The following is a 26,586-nucleotide window of genomic DNA, read 5'->3' on the forward strand; positions in this document are numbered from 1 at the left end:
CACCCAGTGCAGCTGCAATGATGGAATCAGTCTGGATGTATGATTCATGACTGTCACAAGTGATGTGCTGGGAAGGGATGAACTCTGCACTGTCCCAGCCAGCCGTACGCATCAGATTTTGAGAAAGAAGAAGCGTATTTAAGTCAATGCCTGAAACCAATAATTAAGATGCGGGTTTTAGGAGTATTAAATATAGACCAGGAAAAAAAAATGACATCTACGCCTCCATGTCCTCAAGACAAACTGATAAAACAGAAGAAGAGAAAGAATAATTAGGAATGAACTTCACATAAATCTGCATGTCATCTGCATAAAAAAACCTGATCTCTTATCCATATCTTCAGATCATCTCAGTCAAAGGAAGCCAGTGGGGACTGAATAAAGATGAGCCCAATGAGAAACCCTGTGGGGCATCAGAGGAATCAGACTCTGTGAAATCAGAGCAGATCAACTAACCAGTGCAGATGTGATAGATACAAAGAGAAGGGAAAAGAGCCGAGCGCAGCTGAAAGTAAAGAGCTGCTGGGCTCACTCCAGCTTCTGAGGAGGGTATTGCTGCAAAGTCCATCAGCACCTAGAGGGCTTTTAAGAAGATTTTTACAAAGCTCATTTTCATTGGGGTTAATGTTGTGCCAGTGGTCTCAGCACACGTGTTTTAGATGGTGAGGTCTCCTGGGCAGAAGGTTGGACAATATGGCTGGGGCAGGTAACACAAGTGCAGTTCTCTCCCTCTCTGGGATGTCATGTCAGAGCTAGGTCAGATAAGTCAAGTGCCTTTGTCAGACCGAGAAGTGAGATGCTAGCAGGCTTTCCATGTCCTCCCTTTTCTCCACAGAGAAAGGGGAAGGTTACTAGCAGCATAAGGAGCAGGTTCTTGGGTCTTCTGAAACTGTACAACAGGAGAGAAAAAGATGGCATCTCACCTGCTCCCCTGTCCAGGAGCACCACCATCTAGTCATCAGAATGCTTTTTTTGGTGAAATACATAAGCATAAATAATATCCAGTTCTTTCAGCTGAACTTAAGTACTTTGAACTCAAATGTCTGCAGCCTCAGGAGACTGATCATGTTTGTAAAGGACCAGATATTTGCCCCGCTTTCTTGGATAAATGAAGCCCAAAACCTTTTGTTTGCCTAGGGAATATCTTCCAGAAAAGTAGGCTGGCTTGTTTTGCAGACATATCCATGTCTTCCCTTAAGTGCCTTCCAAAATTGGGATGTTTTCCTCAGTCAGGGTGTTGTGGTTTATCTCAGCAAGCAGCTAAGCACCGCACTGACATTCATTCACTCCTCATCCCCCAACCCCCTGATTTGGAAAAAAAAAAGGTAAAAAAAAAAAAAGGTAAAACCCATGGATTGGCATAAAGACAGGTTAATATGATTAATTCTGCCTCTGGTGAACTCCGCAGGTGATTTGTTGCTGCAGAGGCAGCGCAGCCCTGCATCTGCCATCTCCTCGAAGCTCTGCTCCTGCTCCGTGGGCCCTGGAGTGCTGCTGAGGACGAAGGAGTTGCCATGCTGGCAGTGGCTGCGGGCTTTGGCTCCCCAGTGGTCTGTCTGCACAGAAACTACAGCAGAGAAACTGTGTGGTGTACTGATTGCACTCCACCTTTAGAGGTAATTACCCTTCTTGTGCCAATTACCTATCTGGACAGACTGCTGCAGAACCTTACTGCTCTCAGACCTTCTGATTTTACTGAACCCATACAGGAAAATGCTAGGACTTTGAAGGGAAAAACACAGCTACATGTACTGTGGGAACAAACCAGCAAGAAAAGGGACAGTTTTATGAATTAGGATATGATATTGATGAACAAAACCTTTTGTTTTCTGTACTGTTTTTGGCACTCTAGCCCAAGCCCACCTATTTTGAATTACACTGCTCCCATTTCCCAAAGAAAGCACAGGCTCTTGACAAAGGGTTTCTCTAAAATGTGTATTTCTGGTGTCTCAGTGAGGAACATCTTCAGTTAGTGCTTGTCTTTGAGCTGCAGAAGATGTCTCATTTTGGAGTTTTGAACCCAACTATGTTCGCTTCAGCTAAGAAATGTAAATATTTCTTTTTTTTTTTTCTTTTATTTTCTTCCCCCCCCCCTCCAGAAATTCTTAATAAATCAATTAAGGACATTCTTAATGAATAAGCTTAAAGAGAACCTGCTGTCTCCATTGCAGCAGTAGAGACCCTGTGATAATTTCTTTATCATCACCTGCCACTGGGCCTGAGTGAGACTCAGTGCCTGAATGTGGCAGATCAGGAAGGCATCCAAGATGCTCCCATGGGGGGCAAGGAGTATAGTGAAAAAGTGAAATAATAAAGTTGCCCTAGCTATAAATAACTCCTTTCTACATCTCTTTTTCATTCCCAGGAACAACAGAAACACGATGAGCAGATGTGCTTGCAGGAATCTTTAGGTCAGAAGCCTAAGAGGGTTAGCTTTGTGTCTATCTAAGCAATTATAACTTTAAAATCAGGATTCAGCAATGTGTACATGCATTCTGTTACAGAAAGCCCATGTCTGAGTGCTTGTTTAATTCAAGGGGTAAATTAATTGGTAGTGATTTTGTTAACAATACCTTATACATGATTTCCACATCATCATTTCCACATTAAGTTCTAAATATTTTTGATGAATTCAAACAATTCCACCATGTATCAACTCCATTTATTAAAAAAAATGATTACCTACCCACCTTTTATTACTGGTGGTAGCTCTGCTGTACTTGTGAACTGTGGACAGATTGCTTAGCTGGTGTAAATCAGCAATAATCTGTTGTCGCCAGTGGTGGGAAGTTAATTTAAACCTCTGAGAATCTGGCCCAGTGACCAGACAAGTTTTTAGAAACCTGTGGTCCAGGTGGATCACAGCGGGTCTGATTAAAGTACAAGCAAAGTTGGCTGGATGGAAGCCAGAATAAGCTGATTACCCAGTAGTGGCCCGAAAACACATAAATCATGTGTTCAAAGTATTATGCTATGGTTTCTAACAAGCTTATCTCTCAGCTCCAGCAAGTCGGTTCTTATGGGAAAAGCCAATAAATAAGTGCAAAATGAAACAGGAATCTCAGAAATTACTACTGTTATTTATAATTTATTAAGTGCACTGCACTGGCATAGAGGAAAACACTGTGCAGAGGGGGATTGTGCCTCAAGTTACACGTATACTTGGCAGCTATGTATTGAACACAGCAGATCTAAACTAGTGTAGAGTCCTTCTAGTCCTTCCACTCCCTCCCTTTAGTTTTTGAGCAACTGTGCATTATAATCTCTTTCAGAAAACTTATCAAACTTAATCATCTAACTACAAGCACTCTGGCTTACTGCACACACTGATACTCCCCCAGGAAGTAAGCTGAAGCATTTTCTTATTTCTAGCCCAGAACTTCTCCTGGCCTCTTCAAACACCATTAGTTCTTGTCTCAGCATTTTTCTTTAGTTTAAATAATTCAGCGCCCTTCTGCTTTTCTGTTTCTTTGTTTAGTTTCGTTTTGCCTTTTCGCCTTCTGGATACATTTATTAAAAAATACCTTGCCCTTTCAGTTTTGCCAGACCCAACATCCAGTGACTTTGGCATAAATGGATTTTGTAAGATTGGTTTGGTTCCAGGGAAGTCTAAGCATGCCCAGAGTAAGGACCAGGTGGTTTAACAATTTGAATGATTTCTGATCTAATTAGCTTTGAATATTGGCCTAATTAGCATAGTGTGAGTATTCTGCTGGGTCCTACCATCCAACAGCCTTTCCAATTGTTTGGTCACTTCTTGAACAGGAGTGACCAGTAATGCAGAGGTCACCAGTAATGTAGAGTGTTCCCCAGCCTCATCACCTTGATGGACAGGATCCTCCCTATGTTTTCTGGAGGATCTGGCACAACACATCACCCAGACAAAACGCAAATTCCAGCAGAGTGATACATTACAGAGAGGAAAGCCTAAGTTTTCATTGTGGAATGAAGTGCTGTGCACAAGATGCAGTGTGTTTGAAAGAAGCAGCAGGGGGATTTTGGCTGTTGGGAACTGAATAGCTTCAACTAGATGGTGTCAGGAGCTTGGAAACCCAGCATGCAGAGACAGGGTCCAGATAAACAGAGGATAAGGAGCAGGGAGGACTTCACTCGCCATACTCCTTAGTTCTTGCCTTTGCTGTAATATCTACCAAACTGCATGACTGTGAGGCAGAAGTTTAAATGGACCTTGGCTTATAATGTTGACCAAAATTATCTTAATATTTTGTATGCTTCATTTACCTGCATTATTATGTTATTGCTCAGATTTTAATTCCTTTGTGGTTGGGGATATCTCTTTTTCCTGTGTATCAATTTGTACTGCCTACCACACACAGTCCTGCTCCAAATTTTTCACTTCTATTTGCTACTGTACTAGACAACTGATTCAAATAATATATCCTAATAACGTCAGAAAGAGAAAGGAAAGTATCTCGTTGAAAAATCAGGATCCTTAGTCAGAACAAGATGGACAGATCCCTGCAGCCATCGTATGGACAAAGCAAATGAAAGGAGCCGTTGTTAGGGAAACCGCTTTCTCCTTAGTGATTAAAATAACATCTGATAGACTGCAGAAACCAACAGTGTTATGAATATTCATTTTTTTTTCCTCCTTTCAGAACAACGCTCTACTGAGGACCATAAGAGTATGGCAAGGTTTTACCTTTTCTTTTTCCATAGGGTTATTTGATAAGTTGGAATAGGAGAGGAGGCAGGAAAAGGGAGTGGGGCTTCATCTTGGCGAGCATCATCCTGTTGTGAGTGTTTGCAGAGTGTAAATACTCCCTTTGGGATCTCCTGCTTTCTCTGCAAGTCCACCAGGATTTTATATAAAATGCAGATAGAAGTTGCAGCTGTGTGCTCATTTTGATGCTGTTTCATATATTAAATATGCTCAGAGCTAACCCATGGGTTGCATTTCCCAGAAGTCTGAGTCCCGAGGCGCCTTAAAAAACCCACTAAGGGACTCGACCAATTTATTCTCCTCCACAAATAGCTAACTCATTTCTAATGGTGATGGTTTTTATAGAATCACAGAGTAATTTAGGTTGGAAGGGATCTCTGGGGTTCTCAAGCACAACCCCTTCTCAAAGTAGACCTGATTAGATCAGATTGCTAAAGGACTTGTCCAGTCCAATATTGAGTATCTTCAAAGTATTTCTCCTCCTCTTCAGGCTCCTGTTCCAGTTTTCACTACCATCACAATGAACAAAAATAATCCTTATATTTAATTGTAGTCCCCAAGGTTACAATTAGTGCTGTTTCCCTCATCATTCTACTATGTACATATGGGTGAGATCACTACAGGCTGTTGCTCGCTATGCAGAAAGGACAGTCAAAGCATAGGTTTGCATGGATATCAGCCATACTAGAGTGAGATATCAACACCACTGACAGCACCAGGATTTTTTCTGAGCCCCTTAATAGCCTAAAAACTGGTGGTAAATGTTGCATGTGCAGATATGAAAGGTTAGAACCTAAAATGTGCCCTGATTGCATGAAGCCTGCAGGCTCCAGGGAGAGATTAGTGCTCATCTTGAATGCGTTCTGAGCATATGAAATTTCTTCCAAAAATGTAAAAATATGACCTTTGGGTTACAATGGAGAAGGGAAGAAGGGGAAGAAGAGATTAATTGACTTGTGCTCCTTCTCTGCTACCTTGGCATGCACAAAATCTGTGAATGTTTGGCGGTGCCATTAACAGTTTCTGACTGAGTTTCTCTATTTCTGTGGGCTTAAATTTAAATAAAGGCTTCAAAATAAAATGTGACGGCTCTGGTTTTAAGACAGGGGAATCCAAACAAATTTTTAATATATCACTTGTATGCTAAATCAAGTTATTTTGAATATATTCATATTACCTCTAAAGACAGGAGGGAGCCTATTCCTTCAGATGACATGCATTGGAAGTTACATCTGTATTTCCAGTTGGCATTGTTTGGAACAAATTTTGCCTAAGGAGAAGCAGCGAGAGATGCAGAGGTCTATATGGAGGAGATGCTGACCCAAACAGGGCATAGATGGAGCTGTGGTAGATTGTAAACATTTAATCATTCTGACACAGCTAAAAAGTAGTTGGGAAAAGTCTCCTCCTCTCAAATCTTGGCATATTCACCTGGTGACAGCTATTAGACATTTCTTAATACAAACAGACTCTCAGTCTTTTATAAATCTTCCTTTGCTGTTGCACAAAGTGAACTTAAATCTTTCTGAAGTCATCCCCAAATTAGTCCTAAATAAGTGTTGGCTTGTGTACAGACCTGAATTTCTACTACCTTCAGGTAGGTCATTCCTTAGTCGTGCATTATAAATCTCAGACAACATTTGCTGCTTTTTAAAAAATGTAATTACAATTACAAACTAATAGAATTACACTTCTCTTTTCCCACCTTTACATTTTTCCTAGTGACATTTGGTACTTCAGAACAAACCCCCATTTCAATGGTTAGAAAAAGCAGATACAGGTACTGCAGAGGAAAGATTTTTGGTAATAAATCTGCGTAACAAATTTCAGCCTGTGGCCTGATCGTTCCTCAAGGTCAATGGAGAGAGGCAGGTGCTATTCTAGAAGCCACAGCCACCCACCAGAATTTGTCACCTGTTGGATGGCAGAGCCACAAATGTAGCAGAGCCATTTTAGCTCTGCCTACATTTTAAAAACTCTACACCTCTTTTTTATGTTAGACCACCTATGGTAAAAGCCCATGTGTGCACATGCATGCAAATGTCTTGTCAGATCTATTGTGCTTTTTATTGTTTGGTATCTTTAGACCTGGTTAGCTTCAGGGAATGGGACAGCAGATGCTGGGAGTTGCCTGCATGCAATGGTTAACAGGAGGCAGGAAAGGAGAAATGAAATCACCGCAATACTCATTCTGCCCGTAACACTCAGCGTATGCTTCTCAGCCTGTCTCTGAGTGGGACTCCTCGTGAGTCACTCCTTTATGAAGACTTGGCTTTGCAAACTAAGCAAGCAGGTTAAGTACTCAAGTTACAGAATTATTATCCAGGCTGTTCCCTGGAGCCTGGAGTGGAGTGGATAAGCCGTAAAGGCTGCATAATAAACCAGCCCAGGAATTCTCAGCAGCTTCGCAGGCAGGCACACTGTCATTGCCTTGGCTCCGTGGGGAGCACTAATTGTAGCACTTGCTGCAGTCCCCTTCAGCTTACTGACAGAATGCCAATTTCAGGCAAGAACTAATTTATCAATGGCTGTAGTGGCTAAAGAGAATATATCTCCTGTCATGTTCCAGGCTGCGGCTGCAGTGTTTCTCGAGTAGCTTGTGTTGCTCTCACAAATAATGCATGGTAGCGTAGTATTTCTGCAATAAGCAAGAAGGTCCTCTAGGCTTCTAGTCTTATTAGATAACAGTTGTTCTACATTAATCTATTTTAATGAAGTTCCTGACCTTCTTCCTCGGTAGACTGATGAGTAATTTTCCAAATAAATCTTGCCTTGCGTCTTAATCCTATTTTGCAAATAATCCCAATAACTCATGTATGAACACTCATAATGTTAAGTCTGTGAAAAAAAAAAAAAAGGGAGAGAGTAATACACACGGAGACTAATATTCTGGGTAATTACATTGCGTGGTACTTGGGACAGTGATTGCCAGTTCTGATTCATGGGGAAAACAGTACACAAGGAAGATATGAAGTGGACTATTAAGTCCCATAAAAATTTATGCAGATGTCTTCAACAAACCTGTGCAATCATAAAGTAACCAGGCAATGTGGAAAAAAGGTCTTATTTATGGTGCATTGCATAAGTCAAGAGATTTAGTAGGACCTTATAACAAAGTGAGAGTAATTAAATGCCTTAGAATCAAGGATTAGACACTGTAAATGAAAAATGTCTGCGGAGGAACAGTTAATAGAGTATGTCAGTGTGTGTTTCTAGAGAAGTTAATGGACATGATTAAATCTATTTTTTATCTCTACCCATAAAGCATATTGGTGCTCAGGTACTGAACTCTGTGTCTGCGCTTGGAGAGAACTGAGAATGAAGAGAGAAAGCTGGGTGGGTAGCATGGGAGAGAAAAGCAAAACAAGGATGCTGGAGATGCTTGTAGGTTTTTTCTTTAGATTAGAGGGAAAAAGGGGGACGTGCAGCAACAAAGTGACCCAAGTACAGCAGCCTTCTGGCTTCCTCTGGTTTACGACTGTGATGGATACATGCTCAGGGGCACTGAGAGCATGTTCAGTGCTTCATCAGGAGTACAGCACATTGTGGATATAATTTTCTCTCCCATGGTATCTGGTGGAACTGCCTGATCCTACATTTCCTGGGCTAGATCTCAACAGTCTTATTTGCCATGTGGTTACATGCAGCAGTTCCATTTCCATTTTCTTCAAAGAGTTGTGGCAGCTGCTAGGTGAAATGGCTCAAAAAAAGCTTCCTAAAAACCAAAGAATAAAATGTCCCAGGCCAGAGATATATGAACCTTGTGTATTTTGGAATTTTTCTGGGTCCTTTCTTACAGGTTTTCAGCTCTGGGCTCCATTTCTGGTTGGGGAGGACAACTACATAAATGCAGTGTCCTCTTTGTGTATCCTTGTTTAATCAATGCATTTTTCACCCAAGCTTGGACTGATGCTGACAATCCTGTAGGTCACTGTGCAAACATTTTATTGAATCCAATTGAACATGTTTTTTTTTTTTTTTTTTTTTTTTATAGTGCTTTTTTTGGTTGTTATATTTTTAAAACAGATGGATAATGCCCTTTGATGTGGTCAGTGGTAAAATGAACAGCCCTTACTGTCCAGTGTAATGTTCTATATATGAGCACCTTCCTATTCACAGAGTACAGACTGACGTTTTTTTTAGGAATTCTTGCTTCGTACAACTGTGTTGGCTCTTTTGAAGTTGAAGGCCAGATATTGCATTGTGGTTTTTGTGTACATTGTGTTTAGTTCATCGCTACTGTGCAGTGGATGAAGAGTGAAGCAAAAATAGAGCCACCTTTTTTCCAAGGTTTTGTTAACAGCTCATACACATCTGATAGATCACTGTTATAAGCAATTTAAAAAAAGTATTTTACTTGAACAGTAAGGAATTTTGCCCAGAAGTGAAATGCAGTGATTTTTCATGCAGATGCTTAGGCTTATATGCATATCCTGTATTATTCTCAGCAAGAGTTATTGAGAGGTAAAAAGAGAACTAAGCGTTTATTCATGACAAGGAAAGGGTACGGCTGCAATGTTGAAACCTCAGGTGAGCAGCCATGGACAGACAGGTTCCTGTCTGCTCCCGCTCTCCCTTGTTCTGCACTTCTGCTTTGCATTTTAAGTCACAGCCAATGGGGAGTTTTTAACTTTGGTACAAAAAACAGGCTGTGCAATGTTAGGAGTGATCTGGGTAGATCAAGTTGTCGGCATGGCTCTCCAGGCCTGTGAAAAGATAACTGCAGTGTGATTCATCCTTTGTCAGTAAGAAAGCGCCTTTGTCCTTAAAATATCGTCAGAGATGGTGAGAACCTTATTACCAAGCATCCGTTTTATGTCTCTGCAATGATGCTTCACAACCAGTCTAAATGAGATTTTCTTGAGCTGTTCAGATAGGAAAATATCAGCAAGTTGATTAAAACTCTCCAGGGAGGGAAAGGTGGAAAGGGAAACATTCTATCTAACATGTATGTATGTTGATTTCTTAAGTTTTATTTATGAGAAAAATAGATTGCAGATATCATCTAGGCACGTGTGAGCTAGACTTGCTATAGAAGTCACCATGCTATGTTATTTTAATAGTTATGTCTTCTTTATATGGTACATTTTAGTATTTACTTCTCAATAATTATAAAAGCATTCAGATACTAACAGGCATCCCTAAGGAATAATTATGGGGTTTATGGTAAAATTATAGACCTTCTTAATAATTATTTTGGGAATCCTGAAAACTAAATACTGTAATAAAAGTGGTATTTCAATCTGTTAGGCTTACATAAAGTTGATTAAAAAATGTATCTGTGTTGAGTCTACTCCCCAGCCCTTGTGTTACATCTGGCAGGACATTCTGATAATAGGTTTCTGCTACTAAAAGGGGAATAAAATTGAAAAAAAAAAAAAAAAAGAATAAAAGCTTTACTGCAAAAGGAATAGATACTGAAGATTTTATCACATTAAAGAGTCAAAGATATATCTCCACTCAGTGTAGATCAGTGCAGTGATACAGACATGATTTTAAGCTCCATGAGGATTTGAAACCCAACTTAAATCCACAATCCTTGGAATAACAATAAAACCCCAGTGGTAGCCCTCTGGTGTTGGGGGTGGTGATATGACATTGGATAGGTTTGACGTGGACAATAGGCCCCTGCTGCTGTGCTGCTCCCTGCCAGTAAAGGTGCACAGAGCAGAGGGTCAGTCCATGGAATGCAGATATTGCAGGGATCAAGGATGCTTAAGGGTGCTTTTACTTAGTACGGTGAGCTCTACAAGAAAAGACACTTTGGCACTGGATGTTAGACTCACAGGGTGGGAGGAATGTGAAGAAATCATCTATTTCTGGAGCTCCAGCTGTGACCTAGGCTGGGTGAACTGGAAGAGGTGGGTTTAAGGCTGACTGCTTTCCTGCAAGGCTGCTCAGCCAAGTCTGTCACCTGGGAGCTGTGTTTAAAACATCCTTGCTCTGATAGCATTTACAAAATTCCCACTGTACCTCAGGATTTTGGTGATATCTAAATTTAATTGATTTAAATTTTAATTTGATTAATTTAAAGATTAATCGTAATGGTTAGAGGAGCGGTTCTCTGCAATGTAGTGATTTAGTGATGCATAGAGAAGACATTTGGGACATCCTGCCAGCATGTGCTACTGCTGGGTGGTTGCAGGGATTGACCTTAATGGCCCAGCAGTTTCCTCTTCCTTGACATTGCTGTTTGAGTTTTTCTCCTTTATTGGGATCATTGGGTGGTAAAAATGTCCTTCCCTTCAAATAATACAGCCATTTGCAAGCCTTTGTTACAGGTGCTACAGTATGGACCCTCTGCTGAGCACTTTCTCCCCGCTGTATCCCATAGGATGGAGTAATCTCCATCCCAGGCACTGCACAACGTAATGTGAATTTTGCTGCAAGATTGGCTTAAAATGCTTGGTGATAATAAATGCAGGAGTGTGATTTTTAGAGCACAGATCTACCTTTGACACAAACTGTCACAGGATAGAAAAGGAACATATTTAGTGTGAGAATTTGTAGGCCAGGTAGCCTGTAGCTGTCATGAAAGAGTTAGCAGAAGTTACCTGTGACTGAACACACTGCCAACATCAAAGAAAAGTGTGAGAAGAAGAAATGTTGTCACTGTGTGATTCCAAGTTTTCTTGGAAAGATAAAAGAAATGTGACAACCAGCAAGGAAAACAAGCAGTTACTGGGGTAAGCGGAGATGTTACCAACTTGCATAAAAAGAACTGGAAGATCATAAGGGGTGACCTGAACATGGTCATGAATGGGTGAGCATGGGAACACTCTGAGTTTGCTCATGCTTTGTAGTTTGAGCACCTGAATCTCCATGGACAAGCTCCATGTTCACAAAGCCCAGGGATGTCTGGCAATAAGCCAGCCTGGTCTTGCTACCAGGGCTTTCATATTAGTACCTGTTTTTCACAATGGTGTATATATCTGTTCAAGTTTGCATGTCAGTGAACAGGTCACTTTGCCCCCAGCTGTTCACCTTATCCAGTTTTGTCACATTAGCTACACTTTGATGGTCTGCCCTACCTATGTTAGAAAGAAACAACCATCTCTTCAACTAACTCCTTTCCTGCTTCAAAGGACTGTAAATCCACACCAAACTCACCTGCTGGATTTTCCTTTGCAAAAGCTGTTCTGTGTGGCCCCCTGCATCTTCTCCAGAGACCGTGCTTCCATCTGTCAGACCATGAACCTTAACACGGCCCACCTGTGATGTACAAAACGATGCTTCATAGAAGGGGGACAGCTGGTTTGTTGTCAGCAGCACTGATGCTCGTCAGTATTATTTCACTCCTTCATTCCGGGTCTCTCATGCCTCATGCAGACACCTGTCATCTGGTCACCTGCACCTGTGCTGTGAACTGGAGCTCAGGGTGTGCTCCTGTGCTGCAGGCTGCAAGCAGCAGAGGTATTTGCCTTCGGCAATAACAAAACATATTAATATGAGGTTGAAACACACTCAGGTTGTTAGGCCTCATAATCTTCTCAGAAGTAGAAATTAAAGAATCAAATTGCTCTTTTTCCTGTTAAAGATCTCTGAAATTTAATTGGTGATATAACAAATGGCAGCACAAAACCCACAGAATAACAGGTTGCCTCCTTTTACAATCTACTCATACATTTATGTGCATTTCCAAACTTCTCATAGTCATCACTTGTGAGACACATCTGGAGTGCTAGGACCAGTTCTGGGCTACCCAGTACAGGACTGTTGAGGACTTAATGGATCACAAAGAGCTTTGAAGATGATTAAGCAACTGGAGCATGTCTGACATGAAGAGAGGCTGAGGGAGCTGGGGCTGTTTGGCCCAGAGAGGGGAAGGTTCCAGGAAGACCTCGCTGCAGCCTTTTAGTACTTAAAGGGGGCCTATAAATAAGTTAGAGAGTGTTTTTTTACAAGGGCAGATGGTGATAGGACAAGGGGAAATGGTTTTAAACTAAAAACGGGTAGATTTAGATAAGATGTTAGGAAGAAATTCTTTCCTCTGCGGGTGGTGAGGCCCTGGCGCAGGCTGCCCTGAGGAGCTGTGCCTGCTCCATCCCTGGGGGTGCCCAAGGCCCAGGACAGCTTCCAGAGGTGCCTCCAACCTCAGCCATTCCAGGACTTGGTGGTTGGATGTAGGACACCATGAAGGAGAAGGGGCTGTTTCAGATAGAGAACAATTTTTACATGATAAAATATTTGGGTGAACTGGCCCAAATATTGGGCTTTTACAGCCATGGCCACTGAGAGAAGATTTCTACTGCCAGGGGAGAAAATAGAGAATGAATTCCAAGTTTATATGGAAAAAAATGTTTTTTTGGAGAGGCAATGGCCATTTCATGAGGAAGGATCTGGATCACACATTGTAGCCTGGGAAGAAAACTGAAGCTCTCCTTCCAGTGCCTTATCCCTGCAGTCTGGGGAAAAATGACATTGTCCTGGCCAGTCAGTGCTGGGAATGGTGGGGAAAGGGCAGTATTTACCTCGTCTCAGGCAGTACAAATGTGTCTGAGAACAGAGATCCATGGTAAATAACTCTGCTCATGTACCATTCTGTTATCTATGAACATAGACATCTAAGTGTATCTGGGAATATGTTATAAGCAATGCATTTTACATACACGCTGTGCTTATCTTTAACACAGAATACAGAAAAATAGAAAAGGCTGTTTAGAGAGCTTGAGCTGACCACAGAGGAAATTAACATTGTTAGCTGTGATTGCCTGGCAGAGTTGTTAAGGGTCATGCCTCAAGAAAATCTCGCCTGACCTCCTGGGTCATGGATGCTCACCCCACAACCCACATTGCATCTGTAATTCCTGGTTAAACCTTAGCAGGGATTTGGGAAAGAAATCCAGTTAGGATTTCGAGATGGATTCAGGGCTTCTTTGTAAATGAACTAAATAGATCCTGAGCCTCTGAAAATATGGAGTGCTGTCAAAAAAGAGTAAGTGCTGGGGAGCTGAAAGCAATGTTTCTGGAGAGCAGCGGCAGTCATGGTCTGGGTTGCACTCATTCTTTGTTTCGAGGCTGCTGTAAAAACTGTGCTCTACAGAAAGCACTCTATAGAAATGAAACATTGGAGCAAAACACGAGGACTGCTGAGAGAGTGTTTTTGCAGCAAATTCCAGAGCTGAAAAGTGGAGGAACACATTGACAGTATGCCCAGGAGAGAAAGCAAAAATGGATATGAACAAATGATGGCAAAAGACTGTGTTTTTGCAGCCTAGCAAGCGATCGTGCAGGTGTGTGGATTGAATGGGCTTCGCCCTGCCGCTGAGGCAGCAGAGAAGTACGCGCGGTGGGTAATTACTTCAGCCTGGCTGACAGCGATACATTTATTAAGCTGTGATAAGTCACTGCTTTCACTTGTCCGTCCAGGCCCGAAGTACTACTATAGTGATAAAGTCCAAAAAGAGATTGTAAAGATTTCTACCTGCAGGAGCAAATTAAATTTCTGCCCCCATGCTACCGAGACTCTTAGCAGAGCAGATAATTTATGTCAAGGAGGTGATTCGCCTCTTGGCAGAGGTAAGGGAAGCAGAGGAGTTGAGTCTAGGGAAAAATTCAGGGAGGCAGAAGTTTGATCCCTCTATAGAAGAGAAATTGCAGAGAGCCTCTGAGGGTGAAGAGATGCATTCTCATAGAGAAACCTTGAAAAATCTTTCAGTGTGTTGGCAGGTACCAAAGGAACAGGTTGGCAGCCACAGCAATGCCATTTAAAAATCCAGGTTCTAGACAGCAACATGCTCTTCTTGTACAATTTTAGATTTCCTGTGCCAAGCCTGATGTTTTTTTCTGCAAACTCATTTTTATTCTCAGCACTGAATTAATATTTCTGTTTTGTTTTGCAGTAAGCAGCAGTAGCACATTATAAACACAAAGTCATGCAAATATGCTAACTATTGCTGATTACAAACGCTGCTCATATAGGCTGGTTTTCAGCCAGAAGTTTTGAAGATAGAGTGTGTTAGTGGCTGGGTTGTGCCAGTTCACCAGCTACAGTAAATGAATGCCTCTTTAGAAAAAAAAATATATACATATATTTATTTTCTTCTCTTTGAACTCATCATTTACAGCTAAATCCGTTTATGGAGCTAAATGAGAATGACAGGAAACTAAATAATGTGGGGATGGCTTGTAGGCATACAATGAAAGCTGGCCTAATTTTATTCTTTCTAGCCCAGCATCTGTTATGGTTCTCAGGCCAGGGCCTCCATAGGAAAACAGACTTACTACCTACACATAGTTAAAGATAATTTATTTGACAGAAGTAAAAAGGGCAATCCACTACACAAAATGCAATTGGTAAGCGAGAGGAAAAGAAATAGCATGTGCTTAAATAACACTTTCCCAAAACCTGTACCATGAAAAATGATCCTTGGAGAACTTTGCTATGGGAAAAAATGATCTGAAAAAGTAGGTGGCAAATAATCAGATGGACAAGACCTCTCCATGCAATGCCGTGGTCCAAATGGTTAATGAAATATTTGGACACAAACACAGGGAATTATTGAGGAGGAGCAAAGGTCTTCTGCTGCATTGGTTCTTAGTGCTGATGGGTGTATAACAGTGTTACTGAGTTATGTCCTTTGTCCAGTTTGTGGTGAAGGTTAATAGGCTGAAGAAAACTCACACTGGAACCAAACGAATGCTGAAAATGTTGAAAAATAATGCCCTAGTAGCAAGAGGCTACAGGAGCACAATGTAGGCGATTTAGAAAGAAATAAAAAGATGACTTGGTCGTAATGTGTAAGTGCCTACATGGAGAATAGAAATTAGATAATGGACTGTTGAATCTTGCAGGCTGACATGTAACACTATCTAGAGAGTGGAAGCTGAAACCAGGCAAATTATGAGTAGATATAATATACATGTCTGATGATGACAGTAAATTAACCAATGGAACAACTGTCTGGGTGTTGTGAAACTTACAACACCCAGAAATTCCAACATCACTGGAAATATGTACACCAATACTGTATTTTTCAAGAAAACATGCTGATTATTTTAGGAGTGGCTTCTGACTAGTACCACGCAGATAGTATTCCTGAATACTTGTCTGAGGCCCATTACTCATGGCCCCACAACTGGGCAAGGCAGACACAAGATGGAGAGCTTTGCAGTGACTCCTTGCTCCCAGGCACCGTTCACCCGGGGTGATTTGAAGAAGAGGAGTGCGTGGAGTAAGATAGGGCAGTAATTGTGCAGCTGTGACTGCAACATGAGGCATCCTAGTCGCGGAGATTGGCAGAGGTTAATTAAAAGTGTGAATTTCAAATGATTCCATTAAACTGGTACAAATCCCATTTTGAACACTCATTTTTCATTCTCAAACCATGGACTCTAATTTAGTTTAAGGAGTGGTGTTCGTGTAACCTTGAATTGTTTAAACCTAAAACGTGTGTATGCATGTAAAGGTGTATGCTATGTATGTTATACCTTCTGAAAAGGAGAGATGTGTGCAACAATTTTTTATTAACTAGTGGATCTCTTTGGCCCTCCTCCCTTGTTTATCTTTGCCATGCAAATTTCATGTGTTTTAAGTATGTGTCAATGCAAGATTTCCTGATTTCCCTGGTTTCCATGAGTGATGTACTGGCTCTTTCTTTGCTTCAGGTCACTTGCAAAAAAATAACTATCCAGACAAAATTGTTCTTCAATTGAGATTGAAACCAGCTAGATTTTGTCTCTTGAAAACTATCTGTATGCAATAGTCACACAGGAAGGTTGAGATTTCAACATTCCTTTTAGTTTACACTGGAGTGTAAGTATTATTCACAAGTTTTGTCCAAAAATCTGTTTCAAATCCTGAAACCTTGAATCTTCTGAGTTGCTTATTTCTGCAGCTGAAGAGGCCTTACACCACTGTAGAGGCCTCAAAAACATTAACTAAATGCTGAAAGGGGTATCCTTTCAGAATGCACATAGCTTTCCACGGATCTGTGTATTTTACATTCACTGGAAGATTTGAGCTTAAAATGGGATTGCCAAATTGTCTTCAGTTACTCATAACTTTTGCATTCTCAATCTCTGCGCTGCAGTAATTATTATTATTATTTTGAGGGAAGTTGGACCCTTTTCCATTATTCAAAGAAATGAAAGTCCTTGCTCTCTTTTTATTTTGGATAAATTAAAGCCTGGCTTTAAGGACTTTCTGCTGAGTCAAATTTACACTATGTTCTTGTTGCACAAAATAAATGTTTCAAGGGTCATCTTCAGTACAGCTGGAGTGGCTTGGCTTGGCACAACTCATGCTTAAGACGCTTTGGCTGAAATTGTTTCTAACACTGTATTTCCATGCAGAAGCTCTTTGGCTACTTCATTTAAAGAAAATATTTCATGTGGGTGCAAGTGCAATGTAAATAGTCTGTTACATCCTACTTCTTTTCCAACCCAGCTTCAGGAATGGGGCAGAGTACATTGTGGCAGCTCTTATGGTTCATCAAAGGCTACCATTTTGTGAAAGAGAAATTGGAAGATGTCTCTGTAGTGTGAGATGCAAAAGCTATATATATATATATATATATATATATTTTTTTTTTTTTTCACTCTCTTGACAATAGGGAAACTTATCTAATTAAAGAAGATTAAAAAGGGTGATTTTCAGGCCAACTGCATCCTGGGCTGCATCGACAGATGTAGCAGTTCAAGGGAGGGAACTGCTCTGCCTTTGTAAGGCCCCATCTGGAGCCCTGTGTCCACATCTGACAGGACGAGGGGGACGAGGGGGAATGCTTTTAAGCTAAAACAGGAAAAATTTAGATTAGAGATTAGGAGGAAGTTCTTCACTCAGAGGCTGGTGAGGCACTGACACAGGTTGCCCAGAGAGGTTGTGGATGCCCCATCCTTGGAAATGTTCAAGGCCAGGCTGGATGTGGCTCTGGGCAACCTGATCTAGTGGGTGGCATCCCTGCCCATGGCAGGGGCTTGGAACTAGATGATTTTTAAGGTCCCTTCCAACCCCAGCCATTCCATGATACCATGATTTTCATTGTGTCATGTAGTGGCAGGCACTTCATCCAAGAGAGTTGTGCCAGGCCTCCACGCACTCACTGAACATTGTTTATGACTTTTGGGCTGTAGCTAATGAAATAGGTTGTGTGTTAGTTTGTTATGTCCCTCAGGAATACTGTTTGAAAATGAATGCCACAGAAGTTTGAATCTAAGTGTCACAGCTGTAGGTGACCAGGAGAAGTATTTGGAGACTGCACACTGTACTCCTGATGCCTTGGACTTGCTCTGCATACTGAGACTGGGCCAGCAGTGTGGACAGAGGGATCTTTTTTTCTGGAACTTTCTAGGCATGAGGATCTTCTAGCAGGATTCTGGATAACTGCAAATCCTGAGAAATTAAATTTCTTTGCGTCTTTATTTATTTATTTATTTCCCCAGAATGATTGTTCTGGCCAATAAAAGAAAATTGAAAAGAGAGAATGTGCATTTAGCTGCTTTTAAGGCAAGTTTGAGGTTTTCAAAGAGATCTTTTCTGTGCAGGAATTGATTCCCAGTTTGCATTTGTCTAGTGTGCTATAAATGAAACCTCTGATCCCCCTGGAGCCTCCAGGGCCCCTTTGTATAGCCTGAGATCAACAAGTTCATTCAGTAGCATAAATTGTAGAAATGTAGGAAGGAAGCTTTAGTGATTGGGTACTTCAAAGCTCTGCACTGAGGGAAAATATCCCTTATGACTGCCCGGCTCTGGGTACAGACTGCTCACCTTGTGCTCTTGCAAATATTCACCATGGAGAACTCTTCTGCTCCTGGCTTTAGTGGCATTACATTTAAAGATGTTTCTCTAAAAAAAAAAATAAAAAATCTTGGTGGTGATAATTGCATTTATTCCTCAAGTAGTGGAAGAAAAATTGATTGCTCTGACCCTTATGACCTCTTCTAAACACTAGAAGCACTGTTATTTCCCCCTTCATTCCCTTTGTCAGACCACATCCCTCTGCCTGTCTGAGCAGTGTAGGCTTGCTGTATGACTAAAAATCTCTGCTTGTCTTATTAAAATTCTTCCCATTTTCTTACATCTTCCTTCCTTAAAATACAGTGCTCAGAAGATGGGATAGTACTAAAGTATCCTGTATCATACCTCCAGCTCTCCTGATAATATCTCCCAGTGAGATTTGCCTTTTGACTAAGAACAGCAGCACATGATTCACTCACAGAGTAACTGGCTGCGAGCACCTGCAAATCCTTCCCAGATATTAAACAGTTCTCTAAGACTGGGAGCAAAAACAGACACTGAGATGCTGCTAACAATGTCAGCTAATAAGATGTAGAGGTGCAGCTGGGAAAATATTAATTTGACCATTCAGTATTTCATCTTGAGTGAAATATTTGCTGCAAGCATGCAACCAACTAAATGCAGTTCAGCCACATTTTTGTCAGTATTAATACCAAAGGTCCTCAGAGTTCCTCATACCCACCTCCTGTTGAGACAATAAGCTATAACTGAGCATAAATGCTATAAGCTGTTAAAATCTTAGGATTGTACACCTGAAACATTGACAAATAAACCAGCATAACTGGCATTCAAATGGGACACATTTCACTTAGCTTAAGAAAATAAATAAGATGTGATGGCTCTGTTCATGCAGAAATAACACTGTGCTGTCTCAGGAAGTGGGTGTTCACACACTGCTCATTTCTGTTGAATGTATGCAAAATATATAAATTGAATGAAATGATTTGACATTAACTACATGTTTAATTTTTCCCACAGTAAACGGCATAGTGAATGAAAAAAATCTGAAAGGGGGAAGTGAAATCCCACTTCTGTTGCCTCAGATACATCCAAATTGAGTCTACGTTTGTGATTGCTGAAGTCTGGCTGTGTGCAGAAAAAGACGACTGGTGATACTGCAGTGACTTCCCTCACTTGTTCTTCAGTGATGTTAGTTCAAAATCCACTCTCCCACATATTTGAATCATGGCTTTGAAAAAAATCACTTCCTTTCTGTATCATATTAAGCCATGCATCAATAAACTTTAATCATCTTTTCCCCTGACACTCTATCTGGAAAAATGGCTTTGTAACCCTTCCTGTCTTGCAGCTTTATTTAAGATGTGTGCTCCTTTGTGGCAAGGGCTGAGTGCTGGGACAGGTTGGGAAAGTCCATGGAAACCAGATTTACTGAGCTGTTATGTAGCCATGCGATGGTCATGGTTTCATTACATCTAATTTTATCATAAACTAAAAAACTGCACTTCGGCAGAGACTCAGTCAGAAGGTCCAGAAAAACCACATCCCTCTTTGGGAGGTAAGACTAGCACAAAGCTTTCCCGGCTCCTGTTGGGCTTGAGAAATTGGTGCTTTATTCCATGCTCATCTGTGGTCCTCCTGTCCCACCTGGGGCCTTCCTGTGAAAGGCATTTAGGCACCTCAAAGTCTAGATAGGGGCAGGGCACATGACGTGTAGTTCCTTTTTGTTGTCCATCCCCTAGCTCCTAAGTCCTCAGTCACCTCTGTGACTTAAGATTTTGGGTCCTGGTGGCATTTTCAAGACTTCTTAGCTGTGTAGATGAAGATCCTGGATTATGTTTAGGTTTTGAAAAAATATCTTATTTCTTTAATTGATAACCTCTGCATCTAAATTCCCTTTAAAATTGTCATGTTAGTTCTGAAAATACAACATGAATCATTGGACTCATAAGTGTTTCAAATACTTATATAAGGGCATGATGAAATTTATTTGAAAGGATTCAACAGGAACAATGTCAAAGCCTTCAGTCATTAGCCCCTTGCCTCTGCAAGGAGCATAGAAGAGAGGCCAAAAGACTATAAAAGATCAAAAAGCAGTGCTGTGTTTAGAAAGTGGAACCACAGAACAGATAATTTGAATTTCTGGAGATATATAACTGAAACTGGAATGAGAGTGGAAAAATTGGAATAAATCTAATGTGGCAGAATGGAGGGTTTGAGAGAGAGACCATTGACCAGCACTGAAAGTGCCCTCTTGAAATGGAAATTTTATCTGCTGCCACTCTATACAGCACTGCAGTGGGTAAGGGGGGAAGAAGGCTGAACAGACTTTGATTTTAAGTACAACAAGCTGGATGAGTTGGAGAACTTCTGCATTTTGGTATACTTATTTTTTTTTTTTTTTTTTTTTTCTTCCTACTGGGGACAGGTGGATGAAGAGTCTGCAAAGAATCAAAGTAGAAAAACTTAGACTATTTGAAAATATATTAAAAAAAAAATAATGTCCTGGGTTGTATGTGCTGGGGTATGCGTAATAAACCCTTCCTTCTGTGTGTTTATGGAGAGGTCTCAGCTGTCCAGATATGGGTCCCAGGAAGCAAGGAATCCAGAGGAACAAACAAACCAAAAAAATCAATAAAAATGGCCAGGGATCTAGAAAACATGCAGATTGAAAGAGCTGGCATTTTTTAGTGTAAGAGACAAAAGGGGAGAAAAAAGAGAGCTTAAATATTTAAATTACAGCTGCAGAGAGAAAGTACCCATTTTCCATTTCTGGTGCAAGAAGTTGTGGGTGTGAAATGCAGCAAAGGAGGCATCAGCTGTTAATGAGGCCTCCAGAAGGCAGGGGTTTAGCACTGGAGTAGGGCAATAGGCTACCTGGGGTGCTGGGAGCTTCCTCCTCCATCCACAGAGGCATTGAGCATGGGTCTGACCAAGATGCAAGAATGCTGAAGCAGCGGCACAAGAGCACTGTCCAAATTTGGTTGTCAAATGCTGAATTTTCTTGAAAAGAAATTATTCATTACTAAAAGTAATCAGAACTGTCATGCAGCAATTTAGGGTCTGGCAAACAAGACAGCCAAAGGGAAAAAATAAAAAATAAAGGTCATTACTTTGAAACAATGTCTTCAGGAATCAAGCATGTGAGTGGAGGATGGAATTGTCATGGTTTAATATGTGACCAGCGATGAACTGAGCTGTAGTAGTACATTGGTGGGTTGTAGCAAAGTAATGGATTAGGATAGGGAATAGCTGAGATAGCAGCAACTGAGACAAAGACTTGAGACAAAGACAAAACCTTTCACAGTGGGGAGAGGTTTTAATTGTCTCCAAAGCATTCTCCTCCATCTCTGTGGTGTCTTTTTTCAGAGTGCTGTGATTTACCTTCAGTACCACTCCCCACAGACCAGACCCCTTGCAAGTTACCCGACTGAGCTCAGACATCTCCTTTGGAAAATCTCCCTGCTTTGATTTAATGACTTCACATGGCTGAGAACTCATTACTTGCACAAGTAAATTACACCGCTAGCTAATTGCTTTGGTCATGAAGTGCAGCTGGTATTTCCAGCCAGATTTCTCCCAGCGTCTGCTTTCAGTCGTGGATCCTCATGTGCCTTAGTTTGTGTGAATCTATCCCATGGTTAAACTAAAGATGAGCTTATTACACCTTTTGCTTTTGGGCAAGATTTCCAGACTTGAAATAAAACCAAAAACGTTGCCCTCCTCTACATACTTATCTTTGCCTTGCAAAGCATTGTTTTAAAAGCTAAATACTCCACAGGTAATCGGTGCTGCTGTGTTTGGAGAATGCTTGTTCCAGGTCATATTGTCCTCCCAGAGGGTGAACGTGTTTTGCAAGAACATCTAAGGGAGAATCTGGAATTTAAAATTAGATGTTGGAAGTAAGGAGGGACTGTTTCCAGCTCATTGTCACTGTGTCTGATTAAGGGTTAGGTACTAGAGAGTAATAAGGTATCTTTGTATTTAACATGGCAGCTGTCTGGGATTTGGAGATTAAAGAGCAATTTTTACACCTCAGAGGTAATCTCCTGATTAAATGCTGGATTTGGAAATGCCCCAGGCTATAATACGTAGGTCTGCATGGAAAAGAAGAGAAGGCTGTCCATTTGATGTCTGTGATAGCTTAAACTGCAGATTTTCATGGAAGAGGCAGCAAAATGGTAATTTATTCAGCATGATTTCTTATCAGAAGGCTGCTGTTTTTTTTAGGCAAGAGTAATGTTCAGTGTTGTGGATTTGGAGCTGCTGATATTGATGAACACCTAACCATTCGTAAAAATGTATATCATTTTGCCTTCCTGCATTGTTTCCTAACAACCTTGTTGATTCAGCTCTAGATAGTCATAGAGTAAACATCTTGCTAATGTAGAAATGATACAGTGTTCATACAGTCATGAATTATTGAATTCTGATTCTTGATCTAGTTATCGAGGTATTTACTGTAATTCTGTTTGGGCTAAATAAACAGAGATGTTGGCAAAAAGTTCAGGGAAGCGAGAATGATTCCAGATAACAGCAGCTGTAAACCCATAAGGAATTCTAACTTTGCATATGCAGCAATGGACTCTCTCCACCATGATGGGATCAAGGGAACTTATAAAACCTGATTTAGTCTGATCCCAACTGCCATAAAACGATTTACCTCATCCTCCCAGTGAGAACCAAATCCTCAGTGAGGTCTCACCTGTCTGTTTCAACTGGAATTATTTCTGTCCATGTATTTCAGGGCTGTATTTGTTTTTCTCATGTCCTCATCACATCGGGGGCTAGATTTCCAGTCCATTCCTGCCAACTGGTGAGTGTCGCATGCAAGTGTCACACGTGACAGATATTCTTCCCCAAGCATTGTGCTTGCAGAGTGTTCTGCTGTCTCTTCAGAAGTGTTATTGTATGTTAACACAATGGCTACACTGAATTATATTTCTCTAGGCCTTAAGGTCACCCAGTTCTTCCTCTTGGTATTCCTGCTTTCCGCAGAGCTGACAATGCTCTAACAGGTTTAATGGGAGCACTACTATTTGAGTGCCCAGTCCAATGATATAAATATTAATATTCTCCATGGAAGTCCTCTTGGTAGCCTTGTTATAAAGATACGTTAACTCTTGTAAGACTGTTTCCTTTTTCTAGTCTCCTTTTTTTTCCACTTCAGTGTTAGCCTAAGCCTCATCTTCTCTTGCATAATTTCATATCTGATACAGGGTGAAATCTATTTTTGATAAAGCTACCAAATGAATTCTACCTGTGGCATTCTTTTTTTTTTTTGTCAAAGAGTTTAGTCCAGTATACCTGCAAATTCTAATAAAATTAATCTTGTTTTCCATTATCACTGTCATTAAGTTTTTACCTTAAAATGTTGTTCTAAATCTTGGCATATAACTAAGCTTGAATTAGTTATGCTTTGGTAGCCAAATCAGTCCTTCCAAGTCTCCCACATTAAATGGATATCTAAGTACATAAATCTAAGTCCTGCATTGCTCTTAAAAAATACCATGCTTGATCATTTAGGTTGACTATAAATTCTGCTATTTCAGCTACTGATGGCACGTGTCCTAAAAGCAGGATCTCACCCTTAACGGATCTGTAGCCTAAATAGATGGAACATGCTTTTTAGAGTCTTATCAGGCCAGGTTTTTGTGTGCCTATTGCATTCAGGCAGTTTTCAAGAGACAAAACCTAGCTAGTTTTCAAGAGACAAAAGGAGTTTTCAAAATCCATTGGCTTTTCTGTTATTCATAAAGAAGGACTCTCCCAGAACTGTGAGTGCTATTGACCAAAAACTTTTGAAATGAATCCTTCCTTTTCCTTTTATCCTTGAAACTTGACTGTCTACATCATGTCCTTACTGCATTTGCATGTGATAATTCATCATTTTAGCACATGTTTATAGGCTTTCCCTTGGCTTCAGCAGTCCACTTATCTTTGTTTGCCCTCCCTCTTGCATCTTTCTGCCTCCTCACCTGAAACTCAGGTTTCTGAACTGCTGCAGTAGAGATGGAAAGGCAGGAAACATGTCCTATGCCCCTGTTGAGGTGGATGCTCTGGAGTGAATCCAGGCCTAGAGCTGCCTTCCATATTCAGGGCAAGAGAGAAAATTGCATGTGTTGGGTGCAAAGTGTCTCTGATAGAGAGCTATCAGGGCATCCAGGGGGCTAAATATTGCCCCTATACAAGTCTCAGGTTATCCTGTCAGTGCTGTAGGAAAATGCCTATATCCAGCTACTGTTCAGCTCACACCTATAGCCTTTGGATGAGCCTTGATTTCTGTGCTTAATTTAAAGCTGAGCAGCACATTGTTCTTTTCTAGGGTATAATGGCTTGTAACATACTGACACACTCATTTTGCATGGTAGCTGTGTAGGCAGAGGTCTCATCCAGTTCATGGGCCCAAAGTTCAAACCCCAGCTCTGCTACAGGGGATAAAAAGCCAGACCTTCATGGTCATGGAAGGGACCCTGTCTCTTCTGTTGGTGTGCCTTTGTGGGGACAATAAGCCAAAGCTCAAAAGGAGCAAGGGAAAACAAATGATATGGTCACAGCGTGTCCTAGAAATTAGAGCGGGTAGGCACAGAGGGCATGCTGTCTGTTTTGAGGCCAGCCTGCACAAATTGCTCTTAGTGCTGCTGCAGATGAAAGACAGCCTTTGCAGAGCAGCTCTGAGAGCAGAGATCAGAGAGCAGGGCCCTGCCCTATTAGACGGCCCTTTGCACATTTGACTCTGGAGTCAAACCTCCTGTCACTTGCTGTGCCAGTGCCCAAAGTAAGCTTGTGTCTTTCCTTGCATTAGGCCCAGCTGCAGGAAAAAACAGAGCCTCTGGTGCTTCCCAGAAGGGAGCAAAGAGATCGGGGCTGCATCCTTTGTGGTCTTGCTGCCCCCTCCTCCTGGCAGCTGTCTGATGCATGTGTCTTTTTGTGCTGTGGAGGGAGGATGTGCTGACATAAATAAATTATGTATATCTATTCACTTCCTGCTTGCTTTTCTTTGGAATTGTGGGCTCTCGACTTACCCAAGGGGAAAATGCATATTTCGGCGTGTCTTGCCACTAGCTACAGGCACAGAGGTTCTCATGAATCACAGAATCACAGAATGGCTTGGGTTGGAAGGGACATTAAACATCGTTCAATTCCAACCCCCCCGCCATGAAGCACAGAATGACCTCAAAAGACATGAAGTAGGTAGAAATTAAATAGAAAAATGTTCGTGATAGAAACTGAATAACACTTTGCTGTTAAAACTATAACAGGTAATGTTTAATGGCTAGAGGTAGGTGCGAGAATTTGCCCAACACTTTCTCATCCTTCCTGCAGCACAGCTAGGTGATGCATTGCAGTTTTTCTTTGGTTAATAGAAAACAAATCAATTTGTGAGCTTTATTATTGAAAGCGTAATGTAATCATTCCTGTAACAGATTGTTGTGTGTGAGGAACAAGATTATTTTGCAAGGGCCATGATGGGTTAAGAGTAATTATCGACTAAGAAACATGCCTGAAATCTTGTACTAAGAGGCATGGCTGTCTTTTATTTTCCAAGAGAATTAAATCTAAGCAGTGCTGTTGTGCTGCCAGAACCAAATAAACATAACATGAGATGCCTGAGAACACTGAACTCTTGGTGACCTCTCCAATGACTATGTTAGCACTTGGCAGGACTTGGTAGGAAAAAGCACACCGAGAATGGATCGCAGGTGTAACCCTCACGGCTAAGGGCAATCCTTCACAATATGTATTCCACTCGCCTCTGAATGACTCCGCTGGATTCCAAAGAATTTGCAGCAGTGTAAAGCTGGAGTAAAGCAATGGGAAAATTGTCATCCATTTGCCATTTCACTGACATTCAGGTGTATTTACAAGTGGAATATGGAAAGATTTTAAATTTATCATGCTGTAGTTGGACCCAGAAGGTAAAATGATTATTGAAGAAGTTCTTGTGATAGTTTCCCAGTGATGGTTGGAGCAGGGACCATCTGAGATCCCAGTGTTGTTCAGTCAGTGGGGACAATCCTTTGGCTGCAAAATCTTCTTGTAGTGTGGTAAGAGCCCAAGGTTCTGGGGTGAGTCAGTGTCATCCCTGCAGCCTGCTTTTCCTACGGCCTCAGGACCTGCTAGCCTCTCCATACTAGACCCTTAAGTCAGGCAGGGCATGCTGATGAGCTGCTAATTACAACCTGGGTTGTGCTGTGAGAGATCA

Source organism: Netta rufina (assembly GCF_964035555.1).
Source record: "Netta rufina genome assembly, chromosome: 5".
Classification (NCBI taxonomy): domain Eukaryota; kingdom Metazoa; phylum Chordata; class Aves; order Anseriformes; family Anatidae; genus Netta; species Netta rufina.